The 21610-nt window shown below is 42.5% G+C and overlaps 1 long non-coding RNA gene across 1 annotated transcript in view; it reads left to right on the forward strand.

Moving 5' to 3' along the window:
- Window positions 1–21610, forward strand: part of LOC141371103 (uncharacterized) — a 43198-nt gene that overhangs the window by 10621 nt on the left and 10967 nt on the right. The window lies entirely within an intron of this gene.

Raw genomic sequence — 21610 nt, forward strand, 5'->3', positions numbered from 1 at the left:
GAGTTAAACTTTTCCTAAACTGGGGTCCTGCTAGGACTTCAAAGGACACGCATGTCCACGGTCTAGATAGACTGTCTAGACTTCGCAGCCTGTGTGGAAAACTGCACAGGTTACTAATGTCTTTGAGTTAATAGAGCTGTAGACGGTAGAGGGATGCATGCATTAAGCCAGTAGACATTAAAGGCAAGCATGCTTGTTTCCACGGTTATATACTCTAGAAAATGCCTAAACTAAATAGGCACGTCAATTAAAATCTAAAATAATGGGGTCACTAAAAGCCTGGCATAACCAGCATCAGGCAAGAGGGTGAAGGAAGATACAGCCTTTGTCACCTCCCTCGGCCCCCAAGGGGCTCCTTGGAGGTCACCCTGCTGCCCTCTCTCCTCGAAGTCACAAAGCAGAACATCTTCTGTCCTCGTGACTGAACAGGACCACCTAGTAACAACGCTGAGGCCAGGGGAGAGGTGAGGCTGGGACCCTGACTTTGTCCTTGTCATCTCCTGATGCTATTTGGACAGTCTTCAGATTGGCCACAGTCCCCTACTCGGAAAGCCAACCAGAACAGGACATTGTTCACCCAGCATCTCCTGCTCTTAGAGGCGGTCCTAGTCAGCGTGTCATTTGTAGCTGGCAGTGGATTCCGACTCTTTCTCTTTCCTTGTGTGTTAGATGTCTAAATGCTCCCAGGAAGTGTTGATGATATTCCTGTTATTTCCTACCTTTTATTTATAGGACATTCAAACCACTTATAAATTATATTTCTGGGCAATATCAATTTAGTGAGCACCTAGTACGTCTCTATCATGTAAAATCAAATCAAAATGGTATAGAATATTACTTTGTTGTAATATTCTACAACACAGAAGCATAGGCTAGCTCTGTTTTCCTATAGACTCTTCTCATGAGTGTGGCATATAACTGTTTAGATTTTACCAAGTTAGCGATTTTAATACCTCCTTTCTCACCATTTATCTTTGGACATTTCTTCTTACCGCTAAAGTCCGTTTTGAATAAATGTTTCAAGTCTGAAGAGGATCGGTTCTAGTTTATTCTGATGTTATGTGCTTTTATGCTTGAATTATTTACTGTGGGTTTGGTTACTGGCTTATTTTTATTTGTCATTTTATGACATGCATATTTTCAGTGGAGACGCTTAGGCTAAGCTATATTTATTTATACCGCAGTACATTAACCATAAAACTATCTAACTACAGTAAAACCACGGTAATCTGGATCCCTCGGGGAGTGGGTTGAACAAGATAGCCAAATTTTAAGAATTAACGTTAGCTATTTGCGATGGAAACCTTTTAAAAATGGATCATGCCTTTCCCTCTTATCCTGGAAGCCGAGTCTCATTGAACTTTGATAGTAACTCAGGGTCATCAGTAAGAATTGTCCTGGATAACTCAGCTGTTGTTGAAGGACATGGGAGTTCTGTTTTATTTATTTATTTGTTTGTTTGTTTGTTTGTTTGTTTGTTTTCGGGTCTCCTTGCCATTTGTTAAAATGGTCCTGTTTTCTTCCGTTGCTGCCAGCTGTTTCTCACCGTCCCTGCCTGTAGTCCTCCCTCTGCCCTTCGGATTGCTGTTTTTATGCTTCTGTGCCCTTGGGGACCAGCAATGGCACTCGTTAGAGTACAGGCAGCCCCGAGAAAGGGCTGCTGGGGGCCCACTAGCGGCTCACATACCGCAGTGGTGTGTTAATTTGCAAGCTGCTCTTGTCCCCTCCGAAAACCCTTGTTCCCTAACATGTCCATGCTCCGTGTGTTTTAGCCAACTGGGTATTTAGTTGGGGGACAGCTGCTCTAACTGCTTCCCTCAACATGCTTCTCTGCTTGGGAGGACTCTGCAGAAGTTGATGGTCCCCTGCAGGACAGGGGAGCTCTGGGCCTCCCGTCCGCGACCAAACGCGGCTAGTTGAACACTCCTCAGAAGAGGAAATCAGGTTTAAAACAGACCTCATTTTCATTCAGAGTTTATTAAGTGATGACTATATTGTGATAATATCCTGCTAGTTCTCCTTTCCTCCTTTATCCTATTGCTTCTTTTTCCTTTTTTTATTAAATGCTCAACATATGTTCTTTAGGCTTGTAATTTATTGGGACTAAAGCTAAAGCCTTAATTCTAATAGAATCTCTAGTTAAAACTGTGGAGTCCTTCATTATTCTAATTTATTTTTTTATTGTTTTATTTATTTATTTAATTTTTAAAAAAGATTTTATTTATTTATTTGCGAGAGAGAGAAGGAGAGATAGAGAGCACGAGAGGGAAGAGGGCCAGAGGGAGAAGCAGACTCCCCGCCGAGCAGGGAGCCCGATGCGGGACTCGATCCCAGGACTCCAGGATCATGACCTGAGCTGAAGGCAGTCGCTTAACCAACTGAGCCACCCAGGCGCCCTATTGTTGTTTTATTTTTTTAAAGATTTTATTTATTTATTTGAGAGAGAAAGAGAGAGCATGAGTTGGTGGGGGGAGAAGCAGACGGAGAAACAGACTGCCCCGCCGAGCAGGGACCCTGACATGGGGCTCAGTCCCAGGACCCCAGGGATCATGACCCGAACCGAAGGCAGGTGCTTAACAGACTGAGCCACCCAGGTGCCCCAATTATTCAAAATTTTTTGAGTGCCCATGATTATGGATGCATTACATACATTTTTAGGTTCTTCGCACAGTAACAGAGTGAAAAATGCGTTGTTAAAGTTCCCAGTAGGTGAATGTTAGATCAGAAGTCTTGGTTATCTTAATATTTCTGTGGCACTTGGAAGCTTCTCCAGTGTTTTCATCGTGTTTTCTTATTGAGTCTTCAGAACAACGCAGGGATTATATTGTCCTGCATGTCAGAACCAGGAGATCAGAGGTGCAGGGGCATCTAGTGACCTGCCCAAGGTCATACCACAGTGGGTGCCTTCAGGACTGAGCCCAGATCCTCTGCTTCCCAGACGAGTGATTTCCCCTCCCCCACCTCCAGCTCCTACGTAATTATACTGGTGAGTAATAGGTGCGACTTCTTTCTCCGTGTGCAGATTGGAGCTGCCAACCACTCTGAGTAGATGAAGCATCAGATCATCCAAAGCAAGAGGAGGGGAAATTGATGGGCATGTGATCCTGAGGGGAAAAGGTCTGTTGTCTTCAACTAGCCCTGATCTGCTCCTGCCTTTTCGGGATCTGATGGCCAGCTGGTCAATAATTTAAGGGCCCTGAGACGAAATACAGTGGCTTTGGTTATCACGGGGATAATTGTCCAATGTTTTAGGAAGCCTCGTATTGTTTTACTTAGTTGTGTTTCAGCCATAGATTAGTACTGTTAATGAAATCCTTATTTTTCAGAAGTACTAAATTATTTTGGAATCATTACCTACCCATTCCTTAATACAAACAATATCTTTACCACTTGTGTCTTTATTTCAGATTTTAAAATTTAAGCTGTTCTTTGGGCTGGAAATAAGATAATTGACAATACTGGATTTAATATGTCATTTACAAATTCTGTGGCTTTCTGTTTTAAGAATTGTTAATGATAAAAAAAAAAGAATTGTTAACGATAGGCCGTATTAAGCCGATGGCCAGTGGTTTTGAACCATCGAAGGTCTGATAAGGAAGGTCTACCTTCCATATAGAATAATATTGAAATAAACCTTAAGCAGATGTATATTTTTCTCTTCATTTTTATGTGTGGGCGTGTATTTGCTGACAGACTGGAAATGCTTCCTGAGGCTACCCCAACCCCTCCAAATTCTAAAATACTCTCATTATCTACTTTAGTTCTTAAAAAATCAGAAATATACGCTGACCTATTTATATTAACAGACGGGTACTATCAAGTTAGTCCTGTAATTAAAGTTCATTTCTCAAAGATGTTACCAAAATCTTCAAAATATTAAAGACTTAAGCCCTAAAAATTGGTATGGAAATGATTACATGTTCCCTATTATTTTTCCCCTCTCTCCCAGAGTGATTAATTTCACTTTCCAAGTCTTATTCCATGAGCCACAATGCTTTTGCTGAGATTCTTAATTCAGTGAAACCTGTTTAGGGGATCATCTCTGGTAGAAAGACAGCTGCCGAAAAGGCATTCGTTTTCCGAGCATGGATTTTAGATTATGGCCAATCAAGACTCGGAGTTGGAAGAACACCTGTCAGAGACGTTTTTCTACAAGGAGATGGTCTCTTTAATCAGATTTCATTGCACTTCAGAAAAAGGTTCATTTAAAAATGTGGGTAAAACAGCATCTGCTTTTGTGATTCATCCTCACCATACTTTTAAAGCTGAGAGACCAATTTAGAACTTATTTATGACATTGTTCCGTGGAAGAAGGAGAAAGCGCAACAGCGTGTTGAAAAGGAAGAACTTTCCCCAGACGTTTGGTTTGGAACTTTCTCTTGTGCCAGAAATGTCAGAATTTATTTGGGGGGCTTTTTGTGTGTGTGACTATAATTAACGATAGGAATTCTTATGGGCAGATTTTTAAATGGCTAAGCTAAATTGTGACTACCTGGAAGGAAATCTGGGGAGCCTTCCTCTGTTGAAATCTGTTGCACTTAACCTGTGAACAATGCAAAGCCTTACTGATACTGACTGATGTTTAGAGAAGCTACGCTCGACTTTCGACTCTGCTCTAATTAGAAGCACTGTTAAGTACATAAAATGTAGGTACTTCCTCACATCTGCAGACTCTGCTGAGTGTAACTATTAGAAGACAAACTTCATTCTGCAAACCGGAGTTTAATGGTATAACTGTGCAGACCGGAATATCAGTTAATTTTCAAAACATTTTATTCTACACCAATTAGCTCAGGTCCTGGAGGGCAAAATGACAAGAGGTTACTCGTTCGCTATGTATTTAATTAATTGAAAAATGCTCAAATTGCTTTTACAGTTGTTATTAAAAAGTAGAATCAGTGTTGCCAGTGCTCAACCATAATTGGAACCCCAGGGAATTAAATATTTAGCATTAGTAATGTAACAGCACTTAGGACACAAATTTCTATTTTCGTAATGAAAGCTATACGCTGTGAGTACAAGCGGCTAGGACGACAGCCGTGACAAGTGAACCGGCCTGGGATATTTCAATAAGACACCTCATTGGACAGCAAGTCTTACCACATTACTCGTTTGCAAGAGATCTGCAAGTTTAATTCCCAGTAGAAGCCCGTTACCCAAGTATTTAGATTTCTAATTGCACGCAGGATGAACAGTTGGGCAAATGTCTTGCCATAAGTGGCTGAAATGTATAGTGCTTTCTAAATAATCCTATATAAGTTCATGCCTTTGTCAATTTAAAAATAGCGGGACTGTCAGGGAATAAAGATCTTGTTTGTTTTAAGTTTAATTACATTTTAAGCATAAATGCTTTCAGCGTTACAATGAGAAAAGTTGGATACTGGGCTCTAATGAGCTGCGCTGGTAGACGGCTTGAGACCCTAAGGGATTCCTTCCGTAAATTAACTGGATAAAAGTACTTGGTTAGGATATAGTTGATGGCTGAGCTGTTCTTAAAACCCAGTTACAGAGCTGTCTCTCCCTCCTGTTTTCATTCTAAACAGGCCCTGTAGAGACTTTAACAGCTGCCTGTTACAACTGTTCAACTTGTCAAAATGTATTATATGACTCCACTAATAAATAGCATTAAAGGGTATTTGACTTCATTTCTCATTTTCAGAGGGGATCAGGTTGATAAACACAACTGGCTTAGGCTGGCCTTATTTTAATTTGTTTATGTCATCTAAGTAATATTGAAGGCCCATGGTTTGAATTTTGTAAACATTTTCCGGGGGACGTGAAACTCAGAAAATAGTACAGACATTGGAAACAATTAATGGAGGCTATTTGTTGTACAGTCTTTGTCCTTGAAAGACATAGGACTTTGACATTTTTAGCCCACATTCAAAGTATCTGCAAAACCATAACTAAACTGACACCCTTTGAAGCACAACTGGACTAATTCTTTTGCCACTCATTCCATCTTTTCTTGGAAAAAAAAAGTTGCAGGATGACTTGATTTCCTAATTTTCTTCGCTTGCCATTGTGTCTCTTCAGTGTTTTGAGAGTGTATCCAAACTGATCATGATTTTCTTCTATTTTATTTTTTGTAATTTTTAGAAAAGCACAAGCTTGCTTTAAAACAAAAGGTTGGGGATACCTGGGTGGCTCAGGCGGTTAAGTGTTCGACTCTTGATTTCAGCTCACGGTCTCAGGGTTGTGGGATTGAGCCCCGAGGTCGGGCTCCACGCTTGGCAGGGAGTCTGCTTCTCTCTCTCTCCCTCTCTCTCTCCCTTTGCCCTCCCCCTGCTTGTGCCCTCTTCTCCCTCTCTAAAATTAATAAATCTTTAAAAAAATAAATAAAACAAAAAGGAGAAACGAAAAATGTAGGAATTTCTTTGATAAGTTCTCACCTTCACCTTCACCCCTGATCCTATTTACCTCCTTTGTGGTCACCTTCGTGAAAGGTGTGATAACAAGTCAAACGTTCATGACACTCTCTGTGCATATTATACATGCGCACATACAGGTATCTATTCGTGTGTGTATATTACATATGATATATTTCAAGAACAGAATTTGGATCATTTTGTAGATGTCTGTGACTTGTTCTTTTTCCTACCTAATTTGTCATCGACATCTTCCTATACCGATTCCTAGATCTTCCTCCTTCCTTTTAATAGCTAAATGCATTTCCAAATTTTGGAGATATAAAATTTACTTGTCTACTGCCTATGGACGTCATTTAAAGTCATCTCCAGTTTTTTGTTAGGGCAAATAATGTTCCAAACCTCTGAGTGTGCCTAGGTGTGTGCGTTTGCACCACGTATGTGTGTATATTTGTGCATGTTTCATAATAAAATATTGAACTAATAATTTAGTGATTGCTCTGTGCCGGGCATTATTCGAAGCACTTTCCATATCTTACCTCATTTCATCTTTACAATAAAGCGGTAAGATATATTATTCTCCCCATCCCTATTTTACACAGAGGGAACCTGAAGCACAGAGAAGTTAAGGAACTTGCCCAAGGCCATCAGTGAGAAATCAGCAGAGCCAGGCTTCAAACCCTGGAGGTTTGGCACACCAGAGTCCGAGTTCTTACCCAATACAATGTGCCTGCAGAAACACATTGTGTTTTTTCCTTGTAATATGACTTTCTTCGTTAGTGAGTTTGAATGTAGTTTCATGTATTTATTGCCTTTATGTTTCTTCTTCGGAGACGTAACCTGTTCATGTCCTTTGTTCATTTTCCTGTAGCATTATCTTCCTATCAAATTGCAGAAGACCTCTATTGAGAATGGCTATTGATTCCTTGTTACACTTTTTAAAAAAGATTTATTTCTTTCTTGTAGAAAGAGAGTGAGAGAGCGAGTGGGGGGAGGGGCAGAAGGAGAGGGAGAGAATCTCAAGCAGACTCCCTGCAGAGCATGGAGCCTGACATGGGGCTCGATCTCATGACCCTGAGATTATGTATGACCTCAGCTGAAATCAAGAGTCAGATGCTTAACCAACCGAGCCACCCAGGTGCCCCTACTCCTTGTTATACTTTATTAAATTTTTTTCTAAGCCCATTGCTTGTATTTTTTGTTTTATTTCAAGATTACCAAGTTTTGCTTCATAGATTGAGGTGTGAGAAAGCCTTTCACTATCTCAAGATTACAAGTAATGGTTTCCTACATTTTCTCCTACTACTTTTAATTTTTTTGAAGTTTTGATCTTTAATCCATGTGGGATTTACTTGGGTGTGTGGTGCGAGAGAAAGATCAAAACTTTTATTTCTGGTAACAACCACAGGTTCCTTCTGTACACCATCCGTTCTTTCTTTCCCCTGGTTTGTTATATGATGTTTGTCTAATGCTATATTCCACCTACACATGTCTCCGGTTTTCCGGTTCTTTGGAATATTCCATTTGTCTAATCCTGCAACATCACACTTTTTATCATTAGAATGTAAAAGGAAGCTTAAATCTTTTAAATTAAAAAAAAATTCTCTAGCAAATGCTCTTAATCTCAAATTTTAAAAGCAATGTGGACTTATATTAACAAATGTAAATAGTTTAGAAAGGTATAAAGTCATGGTGAAGAGAGATGTCTATGTCCTAATTTTCAGAACCTGTGAATATGTTCCATTACATGACAAGGGGGAATTAAGGCTGCAGATGAAATTAAAGGAACTCATCAACTGACCTTAAGTAGGGAGATTATCCTGCATTATCCAGGTGGGCCAGTGTAATTACAAGGGGCTTTAAAAGTGCAAGAGGGAGGCTGCAAGGTCAGTGTCAGAGTGAGGCACCATGAAACAGATCAACTGAGCATTGCCGATTGCTGGCTTTGCAGTTGAAGGAAGGGGGCCATGAGCCAAGAATGATGATCCTTGTGCTTTTCTGGGTTGGACTCTGTTTTCTCAGTTCTATGTCTTCCTCTTTCTTGCTTCTCATTTTCATGGCACACATCCTCCCACCACTTTCTAAAGAAGTGCACATGGAAATAAAATATTTTCATCTGAAAATGTTTTACTGTAGGCATCATGCTTTTCCAAAAGCTCTGTTTTATACTGTGATGGTTCCTATTTGGTAACAGCCTCTTCTTGTTTCATAGATATAGCATCTTCTCTTATTTCTCTGAGGTTATTAATAATCTGATGGATCTTATTTTATTGCTTTGTTTTTGGTAGCATCTGCAATAAATTCTGACAACAAATGGATATGAGTATTATTATCACGACTTGAAATTTGACAAATTCTAGGAAAGCCCAAATTTGAACATAGGCCTGTCACCAGAGCGCCATCTCCTTTTATCGGCCTTCCAATAGATTTGGGGAGCCTTTAGGAAGGATTTTCTCTTTTTCTAGCCAGTGGGAGAAGTTTGCAAAATTAACTCGTGAATGACATTAGGTTTTTTGGGTCTTTTTTTTTTAGAGATTTCCTACACTTCACTTTTATAAGTTACAATTAAATTCAAAACCTAGGCCTGTAGTTGGTTTCCTATCAGTGGTATAACAAATTACCACAAACTGAATGGCTTAAAACAGCAGCTATTTATTCATTTAGAGTTGTGGAGGCCAGAAGTTCAAAACAAGTCCTACAGGGCTAAACATCTAGGCGTTGACAGAGCTGGTTTCTTTTGGAGGCTCCCGAGGAGAATCTGTCCCTTGCTCCTCCAGCTGGTGGCTGCTTTTGTTCCTTGGCTTGTGATAATAATTTCATTTTAAGCACTATTTTCTTTCATTCTCTGCATGGTCTCAGTTTCTTCCAGATCCCATTTTTCTGTTTGCTTGGGCGTTTTCTTCCCTGTTGGAGGATGTCCTCCAATGTCTTGCAGTCAGTAGCTATAATATTTAGGATGAAGTTCCTAAAAAGCTGTCTGGAAGCCCTGTGTCCATTTATGGAGCTTGTTGGTAAATGAGTTTCACTTTGGGATGATCAAGTGAGATCAAGAGTTGGACACTTAACTGACCAAACCACCCAGGCACCCTGGGGCGAGGAGGGGGGGGGGCGTCTTCTAATCTGCACAATGTACCTATTTACTTTAGATATGGGGAATGGACTATCATCCTTTCTTTCTACCAGTAAAGTAAGTGATGTTGTTTAGGACGATGGCCGAGGAATGTCAGTAATGTTAGACTGAGACTTCTGGTGGGGATGGGCTGTCGTGAGAGATGGGAGGTTGGAAGAGTCTTAGTCAAGGGTTTAGGTCAAGCAGTCTATCTAGCACTTGTTAGAGAAGAAAAATAGCAGACATGCTCTTTCTGGGATTTGAAAGATCATGAGTCAATCTAATTGTTTCTGATGTAAAAAGTTCCTAGAAAAAAATAATGAAGCAGAAGGAAATGAAAGGAGATGAGAACCCAGCTCCTAAAATTCTTATGGCTGAAGCATCTCAGAGGAAGTGGTTTGGGGTGAGAAGTGGGAGAAGAATGAACGTGTCCTGGGGAAGGGGGACACAGAAAATCCAACTGGAGTGAAATCCTGGTGGTCTTGGTTGGCCTTTAAGATGAACGGGAGAGCTCAGGAAGCAAGGACAGCCCTGAGAAAATGCCTTATTTTTGGAGTGCTTCCTCGTGTTGAGAACACACAGCTTTGTGGTGAATCTACATCCCTCTTTGTTGCCACTGAGCAAAGCTTCCAGGATGGTGAAAGTCACACGCACAATCAAACGCATTGTCTTTCCTCTAAGCATCCTCTGCCAGCTCTGTGCTCTCCTGGAGCTTACATCCTTGGGGAATAGAGCACGGAGAAACAAGGGGTCATAGAGGAATGGGACAGTTTCAGAGAGAGATTAGTCCTAAGCCCCCCTTTCGCAAGATCCTGGTCTTCCTGGCCCATGGCTGGCCCGTTGACTATTGTCATTTGCATAAACGATTTATGTGCATGTCCCGTCCTGCTAGTTGGTAAATGCTGCAGGAGTAGGTGCTACCCCTTTCAAGAGGGCTATTCTCACCGTGCCGTATCTGCAGTAAGCTGATGCTCCATATATGCTCACTGAGGGGAGGACAGACTCACCGAAGGACAGACTGACTCACAAATGGAGACTCAGACATGCACTGGCTGGCTCAGTAAGCAGAACAAACAGTAGCCTAGGAATGATATCATTTCTGGTTCTGGTCTTAACCCACGCCAAGTGAAAAGGACTGCTAGGACTGTGTCTTAATTGCTTAACTGTGATTAGTTTACAACCTAGAATTTCTGCACCTATTAATAGCTTGAATTCCAAGGGCAGAACACGCATAGGGACTGGCTGTGGACAAGGCAAGTAAAAAGGTGTGTGAAACCCTGTACTTGAGCCCCCCACCTACTTCTCATTTCCTGAACCGATGCACAGGAAGGTTACCCTGGTGGTCATTTCCCAGTTGTGCAAACTTCTGAGCCCTCTTAGTGTTTGTGTCTGATCCACCTCAGTGTAATTACAGAGTATCTTAATTAAACTAGTAAAGAGCCGAGAAGCTTCTGAAAGGTGCTGGCTGCTTGTGTTCACAGAGCCCTGAGGAAGGGCGAGGTAATGATCTCCATGTGGAAGATTCTGGAAGGACGTGTCCTTGACCATGGATACCTGGCGAGCCACCCCCAGGGGTTTTGCTGTTGCTGATGGACTTTTTATTCCTGCTTCTCCCAGTGCCCTTTTCAACCTCTAGGTCTTGTGTTTGCTTTGCCTGGAGCTCTTGTCCCCTTCTTTCAGGGCCTTAGCTCAACTATCACCTCCTCAGAAAGCGCCTCCTGGGTCTCCATTTTCTCTCTCCTGGATTGTCTCCTCCTCTTGAAGCTGCAAGCTGTGTATTTTATTATCACTCTACTCAGATTCTAGCACCAGCTTCATACATCTGGGTTGAATTGAATAAGCGAGACTAACCAAAGCAGGGCTAGATTGTTCTAGACCGGAGGAAGTGTGCAGTTTTCCTTGCTCCTGGCCTGGAGGAAGCTGCCACCAGAAGCACGTCACCTTGTAATGTTGCCAGATCCGGAACCGCATACTGCTTTCTGAAGGAGTGACACTGAGATCCCAGTGGAGAGGAAGAGTCTGTCTGCTTCCCCCCACCCCCATTCGTCCCCTCCTTGCCCCACATCTGTGTTCCAGCTGGGACAAGCGAAGTTCTGTTCCTTTTGGGGTAAAGTCTGTAGATCAGTGCTCTGGGGTTGGACGCTGACCTGCAGTGTTAAATAAGGAGAGCTCACATTTATCGCTCATCTACTGCGGGCCAGGCACCATGCTACACGGGCAACTTGCACGATCTCATTGAATTCCCGCACGGGGGTAGAGTACCCCCATTATTCTTATTTCGCAAATAAGAAAACGGAGGCTCAGAAGCCAAGTTCATTGGATTCACGAACACAAGGACCAGGACCCGGGCCCGCGTCTGTCCAATGCTAAGCCCTTCTGCTGGTAAAGTCACGCTCCGCTGTTTGCCACTGCGGCGCTGCAGAATCGCCGCCTGGAAGCAAAGAGGAAGGAAGGAAAGGGCACAGAGGTCATCTATCCGATCCAACTCCCGTTGGCACGGAGGAGCAATGACATTTCCAGCCACCGATCTTTCTTGGCGTGAACACCAGCGCTGGGCGGCTGATTCCTCAACATGACACCGGGACTCGAACCTGCGGCTGCCCCAGGCATAGAGGAGCACAAAAGCCGGCCCCAAATCATTTTCGGTAAATGCACAGGACGAAGGAACCTGTACTCTGGAATAACTTAAATGAGTATAGTGCAGAGCCTGAGAAACACCGTGGAGGGACCTACCCTGGCAAGTATTTCCTTCTGACTTTTCATTAATGCAAAACACCGAAGAGTCCAGCGGGCCGGCTTGCTAGAGCTCCCAGTGCCCCTGGGCTTTGTGTTAAACGCAGCCGTCCGGCGCCCAAGATCGCAGACCCGTGACACAAGGTGGAATAAAACCAGCAGGACCCAGTTCCAAGATTCACTGCACAGAACAAATTCTGGACTGAAAGCACAGGACGTTTCTCCCCACCTTTCCTCCCAACTACTCCTACGGTTCCTTAAGCTTGAAAAGCTTTGAGGGCAAGGGGAATGGCATTGAAGTAAGTAGGTTTCACATCCTGGTGATGTTTTTGTAGCTGCCACATGTGGCCCCGTGTTAAGTAGCTGAACAGTTCTGCTCGCTGGCAGCTAGAGTCAGCCTTCACCTCCCATGGAGCTCCTCCCGACTTCAAAAAGCATTCCATGGGGTTGCAGAGAAGAGGAAATGGACGACCGGGTTACCACTTATGCTGCCTGAATTCATTTTCCATCCTTGTGCTCTTGGGGCTTCTGAAAGCAACGCAGGAGACGGACTTGCAGAGGGACTTGAGGGGTTGTCCTCTGAGAATGTGCTAGAAGCCCTGATATTTGAGTGGGAGACTGTATTCTCTTAGAAGCCATGTTGGGTTTTTTTTTTTTTTAAGATTTTATTTACTTATTTCACAGAGAAGAGAGAGAGCACAAGCAGGGGGAGCGGCAGGCAGAGGGAGAGGGAGAAGCAGACTCCCCGCTGAGCAGGGAGCCCGATGCGGGGCTCGATCTCAGGACCCTGGGATCATGACCTGAGCTGAAGGCAGACGCTTAACCAACTGAGCCACCCAAGCGCCTCTAGAAGCAACGTTTTTTAAATGCATAACTAAATGCAATTTCGATTGGGAAGGGTCCTGTGCCAGAAGCACAAGGTATGCTGAATCAGTTAAGGAAATCTTTGTTATATATACAAGCTTATCTGTTTGCCTCTCCCAGGAAGAAAGAACCACTTGGAACATGTGCCGCCGTAGGACAATTCCACTGGTGGCGCGCAAAGCCAGCCTGACAAGGTGCTGCTTACAGAATGGCGGAGGAAATGTGCCATTTACAAACCCTCGCTGTGCATAGCTGGAAAGCATGAATGAGGCTGGAATACATATAACCTAGCCAGACACCCCTTGATCTGAGAAGTCTTAATGGTGGCTAGCCTGTCGAATTGTTGATTTATTTTTTTCTTCTGCCTGTGAGTTTCTCAGAGCTCCAAGGGAGCGATACAATCTTCTCCATAGTTTTCCATATTGAACATAAACTGACACAATCCGTATTTTGTTCTACTTTATATTTTGCATGAACATGTAAAGTAATAGAGTAATTGATTTTTTTTTTTAAATCTGCAAGCTTGGGGCAGAATTTTTAGCACAGCACAATAGGTTACTACAGGAGCCAGCTTAAGTCCAACTGATTGGAGTTGGCATACTTTGTTAGATTGCATGAACAGTGGTTGGCTGACGTTTATTTTAGAATGTAGTCGGGCAGCAACTGTTGGTCGTACATCAAGGTGTGTAAGGAACCATGTTAGATGCTGTGGGCATCACGTGTGTAGGAGGGAATGACTTATGTAGCACATTGGAGCCCTTCTGTTTGCCTACCGCAGTGATATATATTGAGTCTTGAATCTGACTGGGTTACCATTCTCTTGGGGAGTAGAGGGGTGGGGCCCTCTGAGCAGCTCCTGCTCCTGGAGCTGTCCCACAGTGGTCTGAGCTTGACAGGAGTCAGTCCCTTTGCCCCTCCCCTTCTAAACATGGGTGGGGGGGGACTGTGGTTGATGTTTCTCTGCATGAAGCCAATTGGCCCATTTGGGGCTTACACTCGGGTTCTTAAGACTTCTTAGCACCTTTCTTTAGACAACTTGGCACTTTGGATGTCAATGCTAATTGTTAATCATTAGCAATGGCTTTCTCTAATGGGGTTACCCAGGGAAGAGCTCACTCTTACCGTGTGAACTTGGTCTTTGGAATAGAAGCAAACAGAGTTTGGGCATTATGGGCCCAAAAAGTCCCCTCTCCCATTCCAGGGGACAGCTCAGTGGACAGTGCACCCCATGACCTAGCCTACACCAAGATAATATGCATTTATCAGCTGCTAAATAGTACCTAGAGATTGCAAAGCATGGATGCAATCGTATGAGTTACAACCCTATTTTTTGGTGGTGACCGAAAGGCCACCATGCTGACTTTTTGAGGAAAAAAGTATCTTCTCTAAAAATGTGTGATTCTATGGGTTAGTCACCTCGAATTAGAGCAACCTGAAAAGTGATTCCGCTGATGGACTTTGTTAGCTCAAGACAGAATGTTTTCCTTCTGTTCTTGAATAACAAGGCTTGAATGTCACAAGACATATATGTTTAAAGAAAAACAGTTACTTTTTAGTGAGTTTAGAATTGCTGAGTTATGGTACTCAAACACATGCAATATGCACAGGAGCCTGGATCTCTGATTGGCCTTGAACCTGTAAGAGGAGCGTCAGGAGGGCCTGTTAACCAATTTTCAGATCCAATCAGTAACTGCTCAACATACTTACCCCTACCCTTCTCCCCCCATGTTCCAACAGTGTTCCTCATCCACTGTGGTACTCCTCTCTGAGCCCAGATGTGTCATCAGAACCTTTCTTTAAAAAAATATATATTTATTTATTTGAGGGGGAAGAGTAGAGAGAGAGAGAGAGAGAGAATCCTGAAGCAGACTCCATGCTGAGCGAGGGACCCCACTCAGGTTTTCATCCCAGGACCCCGAGATCATGACCTGAGCCAAAATCAAGAGTCGACCAGTTAACTGACTGAGCCACCCAGGCGCCCCACATCAGAACCTTTCTTAACACAAGAGTTCAAGACAAGTGATTGGAACTGGCCCTCGGGATGACATTTATCTGCCAGCTCTGATCTAGGTAGCCTCAGTCAAAGAGATTTCCACGTGCTCCTTGTTTTCATCCACACTGGTTTGTGTTTGGGTATTCCCATCCTCTCTGCCTCATGGCTTTTGTGTAGGACTGTCCATGGCATCAATTTCCACCCTACACTTACTACGCATGCTCCGATAACTACCAAGAAGGAAAGGAGCTTTTCAAAGTCACGTGCAATTTCACATCACAGTAAGAAGCAAGGGAATAGTCGCTGACACTTAACCATGTTCACTAGACCTTCTTAGGTTGAAAAGTGAACCATATTCAACCTTTTAATTAAAGTTTCATGAAGTCTATTGATTGGGAAAGAAGCATTTTTCAGATCATGTTTAAATACCTCAGGGTACATGTTCTTTAAGCCCAAATAAAAGCCCTATGCCTATGTATTTGTGTGTATTCACAACTCAACTAATAGTAAAACCCTCTTGAGCCCTTATTATTTGCCGGGGACTACACGAATCATTTTAAATATCTTTGGATTAGTTTTCTAGGACTGCCATAACAAAATACCACGAACTGGGTAGCTTCCACAACAGAAATTTATTTTTTCATACTTCTGGAAGCTGGAAGTCCAAGATCAAGGTGTCGGCTGGCTTGGTGTCTGCTTTCTTCTTGATTTCCACATGGCCAGCTTCTCCCTGTGTCTCTCCTCTGTGTGTGTGTGTGTACATCCCTGGTGTCTCTGTGTGGCCAAATTTCCATTCTTATTAGGACACCAGTCAGATTGGATTACTTAATCACCTCTTCAAAACCCAGGTCTCCAAATACGGACTCATTCTGAGGTCCTGGGGGTTATTAGGGCTTCAACTTAACAGTGTTGAAGCCGCACTATGTTTGTACTAGGGACTAACTAACATCATCTCCATTTTAGAGATAAAGAAATGGAGGTTCACAGAAGCTGAGTCCTTTGCCTGATGACCTTCATGTAGCAAGACTGGCATACTATTTGCGTGTTCCGTATTTCTTCTTCTGTTGTGTGTATCAGGGATATCATTTTGTTGATGGCGTGAATTTTATCTTTTTAAGATTCATTTTATTTATTTGGGGGAGAGAGAGAGCACACCCGTGCACAAGCAGGGGAAGGGGCAGAGGGAGAGGGAGAGAAAGAATCTTAAGCAGGCTCCATGCCCAAAGGGGGACCCGATGCAGGGCTCTATCTCACAATGCTGAGATCATGACCTGAGCTGAAACCAAGAGTTGGACACTTAACCCACTATGCCACCCAGACGCCCTGATGGAGTGAATTTTAAAAGGCCCATTAAAACTTCTAGATTTCTTCCAAAGGAGGTGTATGTAGCAAGGTTGTTAATGGAACTTCTGCCCCTTACCAGTTGTGTGACTTCTGGCTGGTCACTTCACCTTTCTGGCCCTTGGTTTTCTTGTCTATAAAAGGGGGCGATAAATAATAGTACCTACCTTGGAGGGCTGTCATGAGGAGGAGGTGAGCTAATGTACATAAAGTCCTACTAACAATGTCTGTACGTAACAGGCATTAAATATGTTGGTAGCTATTATTATTTATGTGTTGTTAGTCTGAGCAAGATGTATTTTCACAATGGGACAAAGTGATTATTATCACTCCATTTTAACATTTGAAAGTGTTATTACATCCCAATTATTTGGATCTCTATATTATCATGGTTTTAAATATTATCGTTTTTAGTATGTCATGTCATTTCTGTTGGCAGCATGTCAGAGATTGGTGTAATATGTCAAAAGTGATTGAATTCATTGGCCATGTGTCATAAATGTGACATAGCACTGAGAAACAGATGGACAGTACGTGCTTATAACACGTGCTGGGTGTACCAGTAGGTTTTCCTTGGAGTTAGGTGACGTGCCAGCCTGTTGTAGCAGTTGAATGTTTTTCTGGGGAATCCTGAAAGACTATAAGAGATGATAATTATTCCCTAAAAAGTGTTTAAATGGCCCCACACTCTACAGTCACTCTGTTAGGCTGAGGTCTAAACTGGGCCAATGGAATGTTGTAGAATAAGGTCCACCAGAGCCCACGTTGAATGGTGGAAGGTGGCTTATCTTTCTCAACAAAGCCTTTTGTGCGCCTGGTCTTCCATGTTTAAGAACAAATTGAAGTCAAATCAAATGAACTAAGGAATACTAGAAAAGTTTTGTCTATCCTTAGGTTAGGCTACCGGAGAATCTATGTGTTTGGTTATTGTTTTGTGAGTATAGCTTTTTTATTTAGTGAAAATAATTGAAATAAATGGTCTAACTGACTGATGTGATTGGATGGTGAGCCCTGTATTTACAGGCTTCGTGCTCACATTGACATGGAGAGTGCAGTCAAGAAACTGGAAAACACGAATGTAATAGGATCAGATGACCTAGCTCCAGGGTTGCATTTAATAGGCCCAATTTTTTATCTCTCCTCCCTTCTTCCAGGAGTTAGATATTAATCACATCATGTTTAAAAATATATCGTCTACCCCTGAAATTATATGTCCATGAACATATTTAACCAAACTAAGGTCAACTTTATCCAGCAGTCATTACACATGTGCTAGCAAAACAAATTGGAAGGCTATTAAAAGAGAATTAAAAGAGAGAGATAGACACCATCGCTATAAAAAAAAGTTGAGTTTATTTTTTGTGTGAAGCATTGTTGGAATTTACTGTTGTTGTTGGCCGCTGGTACATGTCCAGGAAAGTATTGTGATGTACGTCTGTCCAGGTATCTCACTGGACTGTGACCACGTGGGAGTGATGACCAGGCCTTTCTGGGCAGGTTCCCACTGCCCCATGATGCCTTGCGTGTCATACTCCAGGGCCATAGTTTCTGCCTTTGGTGAATAGTCATGCTGCTGGGCACACTGGCTCACACCATCACAGTGCTTCACTCCCTGATGACATGGTGAGCCCACAACTTAACAAGCCTCTCAAATGGTCAAACAAATAGGGAGTTATTGGTCTTAAAGAAAATAACCAACACCATTTCATGAGTGTCTACTATGTATGAGGCTTTTTATGCAAATTCTTATTTAATCCTTACAGACAAACTGTAAGGTGGATATCATCCTCATTTTACAGATGGGATCGCTGAATGTAGCAGAGATGATTCTATGTGTTGGGCAAGTCTCATTTTTAAAGACTGTACTCCCCAACTTCCGTGCAGTTAGCCTGGGACCACATGAGTAGTTCTGGCCACTGGTAAATGGAAATGGCGTGTGTCACTTCCAGAGGAAGCATAAGTGAGTATAAGCATAAGCATTGGTGCTCCACACTCTGTCTTCCCATCATGGCAACCTGTGTTGAGCTGGTAATGTCAATTCAATAATAAAGGCTGGGTTGCAGAGTCATTACATGGTGGATGGCCACCCTGGTGAACTCACCCAAATCACAGAGGACTTTATTCGAGTAAAATAGACATGTATTATATTTAAGTACCTTTTTTTTTTTTTTTTGCGGTGTATTTGCTACTGAAGCATAGCCCAGCCTATCCTGACTAATGCACTGAGTCTCATCGGAAATAACTTACCTGGTCATGATTTCGTGGATGCTGATCTAGAATTCCTGCTCAGCTCTATGACTATATAGCATCCTTTATCCTTCTTAACATTATCTATTTGGTTAGAACAGGGAAAAGCGCTGAATGAAGTCCAGAATGCAACATTGAATGCCCCGAGAGTAGGCTGGTATGGGACATTACACTCAGATTCTGTCTTCTTCCTTCTCAGAGGAAACCCAGTTGGTAGTCATTCTGAATAATATTCATCCTTCCAACCCCAGATGGTGTAACTTGAACTACCCATCCCTATTCATAAGCTGGATCCATCTTATGACCAGGGAATTTACCAGAGGGCTGAGTGTGGTAAAAGAAAGAGAGCCCTGGGGTAGAGAAATCACATGTAAGGTCCATGTGAGTCGGGGGTTATAAAACTGTAATCCCTCTAGAGCTTCTAAATGATTTCAAAAGGTGTCATACTGTTTCTGTGATGGGGCCAGAAAGATGGCTGTGTCGCCCAGGATGGATTAAACCAGGTTTGTAGATAGTTACGCACAAAGATTTGATGATTTAAACTGGACCTTCATTCACATGTTCATTTACTGGGCATTTTTAATGTCTCCAAGTATTAAACAAAGAAAGATCAATAAAACCAGTGCCCTTGCCCAGCAGGAGCCAACCATCTTGATGTTGATTCTGACAAGTGAACAATTATAACACAGCATGATAGATATTACACTCTATAGAGACAAGCACTGAGTGCCATGTAATTGCCAAAGCAAGCCGCCTGATTCAGCTGGACTGGGCCTGGAAGAGACAGGAAGGTCTTCCCATAGGAGCAGCCCAGCAAGGTCTTGAAGGCCGAATGGTCCAGGCAAAGAGCTGTGTATAAAATTACAAAAGCCGGAGGCATTCTGTCCTTAAGATTCTCTAGGGCGGCTGATCCTTAACCTCAGGGCCTTGAACCCACACAGTCCATGGATAGGTGTCAGGTGTTTTATAAAACCCTGAAATGGACCCAGAATCTTGTGTGCAGCTAAATTTTTCTGACGATGCTTTCCCCAAGTTCTCAAAGTTTTCCATACCCTCCAAAATTTCTCACCATTGCTCCAGAGAACACAAAAGTTCTTTGGGAAATCTAGCTGCTTTGTGGTTGAGAAATCTGCTTGCCGGTGAAAATTCGATGGTGAAGATCATCTTATGGAGAATAATATTATTCCAAAGAATTTTCTGCAATATTCCTACATCTGGGACTTAATAAAACAAAATGGCTTATAATCTCAATGCCAAGGTGTTGCTTGCTCACACACACACACACACACACACACACACACACACACACACACACCATTTTTAAGAAGATTCAAAGGCTAAACATATAATTAAAATGAAAAGGCTTTCTCCCATCCCTCGACCTTACCATAAAGGTAAATAATCTTAGCTGCTTCTTATAGTTCCATGATAAAAAAAAATGTCAATCATAAACCAATATATACATATTTTTATTTAACCTAAAAATATCAAATTGTACACACTGCTCTGTCCCCTGCTTTTCTGTTCTCTGTCCCTCCATGACTGGTACATCTCAGAGATCATTCTGTAGCAGCATGTGCTAGTCTAGATGATTCTCTAGATGGCCACCACCAGCCTCCCTTGCTGGGTTGCCCAGCCCTCTGGCATGACGCTCCTTGAGATTGTTTCCAGACATCCAGTAACGCCAATGTTGTTGCACTGCGTACCCTCCTCCATCTAGTTTAAGGCACTTTCACCAATATTTTCCCAGATTAAATTCCTCGCAGCAGAGTTGTTGGTTTAGGGTGTAAGCAGCTTCACAATTTTGGTAGATATTACCAAACTGCCCTTCAAACAGCTGAACCAACACATTCTCACCCACGGTGGACGAGAGCACCTGTATCTGCATGCTACTGATATTACCGAACATTTTAATTTTTGCCAACATGATCGGTAAGTACCATTCTTTCACACTTGCTTTCATTTGTATGTCTTTAATTATGAATAAGATTGAGCACCATTTCATACGTTTATTCAGTGTGTATTTTTTACATCTCCGTGTGAGTTGCCTATGCATATCCTTCGTCCATTTTCCCACTGGGTGTGCGTTTTTCAAACTGAATTATTAAAACCCTTTGTCAGGTAAGGAAATGAGCCCTTATGATGTATGTCACAAATAGCTTCCCCAACTTATCTTTTGTCTTTTGCCTTATATTTGGAGTATCTGGGGCCATGTTAAGTTTTTTAATTTTATACATATTTAAATTTATCAACACCCAGAAAAGCTGTTGAGAGTTGAACCAGGTCTCAGGGTCCCTTTAAGTCTAAAGAAAACTATAATTAGCTAGTTATACTAATGACCACACAGCCTAAAGGGATGCACGCCTAGAGGTGGGTCTTGGGTGACTTCGGTAGGCAGGTGTAGGGCCGCTCTGTTGTGTAGGATTTAACAATTGATTCGTCTCTCCTGTACGTTACTCTGGATTCTGGCCGCTAATAGTTGACACTAGTCAAGACATGATTTTTTAGGGGCGCCTGGGTGGCTCAGTCAGTTAAGCGACTGCCTTCGGCTCAGGTCATGATCCTGAAGTCCCAGGAGGGGTCCCGGGAGGAGAGCTTGTTCACTCTCCCAAATAATAAATAAATAAAATCTTTAAAAAACAAACATTAAAAAAAAAGATACAATTTTAAAAAAATGTCTTTATTGTTGCCAGAGAAGTCAAATAGTTCACTGCAGTGATGGGATTACTTTGAGGTAGCTTTATTTTTCTTTTTAAAGATTTTATTTGTTTATTTGAGAGAGAGAGAGATAGCACGAGCAGGGCAGAGGGAGAGGGAGAAGCAGATGCTCGATCCCAGGACCCCAGGATCATGACCTGAGCTGAAGGCAGACCCTTAACTGGCTGAGCCACCCGGGCGCCCCTGAGGTAGCTTTCAATAACTTACCATCTAGTTTTCAACTTTGGGTGAAACACA

The sequence above is a fragment of the Callorhinus ursinus genome, unplaced genomic scaffold (assembly GCF_003265705.2).
Source record: "Callorhinus ursinus isolate GAN/ISIS: 27379988/994484 unplaced genomic scaffold, GSC_fseal_2.0 scaffold56, whole genome shotgun sequence".
Lineage (NCBI taxonomy): Eukaryota > Metazoa > Chordata > Mammalia > Carnivora > Otariidae > Callorhinus > Callorhinus ursinus.